Consider the following 3057-nt stretch of genomic DNA (forward strand, 5'->3'; position numbering starts at 1 on the left):
GGAGTCACTGCAGCCCGGGCCCGCTACAACCCCCCTCTCCTGGCTGCCGCCCTCCTCGGCCGGGCCCCAGCGCTGCAGTGGGGGCAGGAGCCCCCTCCCCGCCCAGCAGAGAAAGGGCCCCCCTGACCCCGGTCCCAGTGGGCTTCTGGTAGCCGGGAGCATAAAGGCAGAAAGCCTTCCCATCCTTTCCCAGGGTGGAGGAGTTCGGAGATGGAGAGGTTTCAAGGCAATCCCAGATTGGGTTAAAGCCCAAGGGGCGCCTGGTTTTTGTTAGAGGGAGCCACCCGTCCCTCTGTCCCTTTGGCAGGGTGGCCTGTGCGCCTCGCTATGGTGCTCTAACCCAAATATTGCAGCATCCCCAAGTGGGCTTGGAACGGCCCTAACAAAGAGTGCCGGCAGCTCTTTGTGTTGTCTTGCCTTGGGGCGTTCTGGGTGCTCTCAGGCTTTGCAACTCGTCCGTGAGGGCTGCAAAGTTCCCTTCTGAATGGAAGCTGAGGGTTTTTCTTTCCTTCCCTGCAGTCGCACGGGTTGAAGAGCTCGAGCTCCAAGAGACGCAATAAGCGATTGTGCTTTGAGTCTTGGCAGCGCCAAATCCGTGAGCAGAGGCTGGTGCAAACAGGAGAGTGCAGGGCTACTCCTCTTTGACTCCTCTCAGGTATATTTTTACATCAAACTGGGTTTATATCATCGTTCCTATACAAATACTTTGTTGCACTGATTTTGCTATAAAGACATTTAGGTGTTACTGTGGTGCACTAGGAGATACATTATTAACACAGGCCACTCCTGCTTGCCTGCAGTGTTACTTTAGGAGGGTGTCTGGGAACAACAGAGAGAAAGAACCATTCATGCATTCAGCATTCCCTTTGCCACTGTAAAAAAATCATAAAAGATGCACTTGAGCCTTGAGTTTTGGCTCTGCCAAAGTAAGCATCTGCACAGGATGGGATTTGGTGGGTAAAAAAGCAATGGAATATTTCCCCAGGTTATGTGAATTGTGGATCGCACCATCTCATGAAGAAAGAGGGCCTGAGCTCAGGACCTGCATTTTCCTGTGACCTTGGGTAAAGCAGTTCCCTTTACACAGCTGTATTTTGACTGTTGTTAAAATGGAAATAAAGATACCTTTTCTCTTTTCAAGCATTGAGTAAGAACCTCAATGCATTGGTGTGGATTAATTCTTTGGGGTCTGTTCTCTTCCTTACTGCTTTTTGAAAACAAGGTCAAGATGACTTGAGACCATAGCAGAAAAAACTCGTGTATGAATTTGACTTATTTGACATGTAAGAGGAAGCCTTACCTTGATCTTGCCCACTGAGAGTTGGAATTTATCAAAGGAAGAAGATATCTGTAGGCTTGTCAGTGTATTGAACCATATTGGGAGGGTAGGAGGAAGCTTAAGCAGGTTTTCAAGCACTAAGCACAAAAATTAATGACAATGTAAAACCCATGTGAAAAGGAAGAAAAGCATTTACATTTTTCTATTTCCAGATACAAATAACTGCATCCAAAAACCCTTACAGTCATGCATGTGGTACGTGGCTTTGTAATTTAAAATAATTTGAGATGAGGCAAAATAAGCATCCCAAGTTTTTGAAAACATTCCCAGTTTGTTAGAGTTTAGCATCAAATAGTTGCTGTGCGATAAGAACACGAGCATGTGGGAGGTCTTTCAAGGAAAAAAAAAAAGTCTTTGTGTGAGGCAAACTTTCAACATTAGGAGAACTCCCTCTGTTTATAAAAACATTTTTCTGTTTATAAACAACATTCTCCTGAAGGAAGCAGGAGTGCTGGAGAAGTGCGAGAGAGGACATTGAAAATTTTCACAGTGTAACACTTTTTAAGTCTGTCATAGATGTCTGAATTTTAATAACAATTTTGGTGCTGTTGTGATTTTTAATAATCTCACACCTTAAACTCATATTCCACTCTTTATCTCTCCAGTGGATACAGCCTATCCTTAACCTAAATATTAAATATGAACCTTAATATCCTAAACCTAATACAGCATTGCATGGATATTTTATGTTTCAAATATTTCTGGAAAATTTGGGGTCACTTGGTGACACAATAAAGAATTTTTGAGTAGAGCAGATCAGAGCAAGGCAACACTGGATCAGTTACTGGGTGTGAATTGTTGAGCAGTAACAGCACCCGTGGAACCAGCTGCTTTTTAGAGCAGGAAGGAGACTTCTGATCACAGCACCTGTATGTTCCAGCCATTTAGATGGAGCTGTTCAAGGGAGGAACTGTTACTAACCCTCATTTGTGCCATTATTTCCAGATACAAATAACTGCATCCTAAAACCCTTACAATCATGCATGTGGTACATGTAATTTAAAATCATTCGAGATGAGGCAAAATAAGCATAAATAAAAAATAACCTGTTCAAGGCAAAATAAGCTGTTCAAGGAGGAACTGCTCCTAACCCTCATTTGTGCCATTTAGATGGAGCTGTGCAAGGAGAAACTGTTGCTAACCCTCATTTGTGCCATTTAGATGGAGCTGTGCAAGGAAGAGCTGTTGCTAACCCTCATTTGTGCCATTTAGATGGAGCTGTGCAAGGAAGAGCTGTTGCTAACCCTCATTTGTGCCATTTAGATGGAGCTGTGCAAGGAGGAACTGCTCCTAACCCTCATTTGTGCCATTTAGATGGAGCTGTGCAGGGAAGAACTGTTCCTAACCCTCATTTGTGCCATTTAGATGGAGTTATTTAAGGAAGAACTGTTCCTAACCCTCATTTGTGCCGTGCTGGAGTCAAGCAGAGCTTTCCCCACTCAGCAGGAGCGGGGCCTGCCCTCTCTAAGTTGTGCAAAGACCATCTGCCTGTTGCCTTTCAAGCACAAATACAATCTGTTACTTTGTCAAAATAAACAACACATCTCTCTGATCATTTCTAGCCTGCTGCCTGTCTGACTCCCCAGCTATGGGGGAACAGCCTGTTTATGGCACTCTCATTTTGGGCCAGAAGCTGTTACAGCTCAAACATTGCAATGAATATTTCATAGCTGCAGAACCCAGAGAAAAGGCTTTGCTCTCACTGAGACAGGCAGGAC

General features: G+C 44.5%; 1 long non-coding RNA gene across 1 annotated transcript; it reads left to right on the forward strand.

The window, feature by feature from the left end:
- Positions 1–497: 497 nt before the first annotated feature.
- LOC115948776 lies at positions 498–1143 on the forward strand. The gene is made up of 2 exons (XR_004082556.1): positions 498–655; positions 986–1143. It is a non-coding gene; the product is annotated as an uncharacterized LOC115948776 (long non-coding RNA).
- The last annotated feature ends 1914 nt before the right edge of the window (positions 1144–3057 follow it).

Source organism: Geospiza fortis, unplaced genomic scaffold, assembly GCF_000277835.1.
Source record: "Geospiza fortis unplaced genomic scaffold, GeoFor_1.0 scaffold637, whole genome shotgun sequence".
NCBI classification, from domain to species: domain Eukaryota; kingdom Metazoa; phylum Chordata; class Aves; order Passeriformes; family Thraupidae; genus Geospiza; species Geospiza fortis.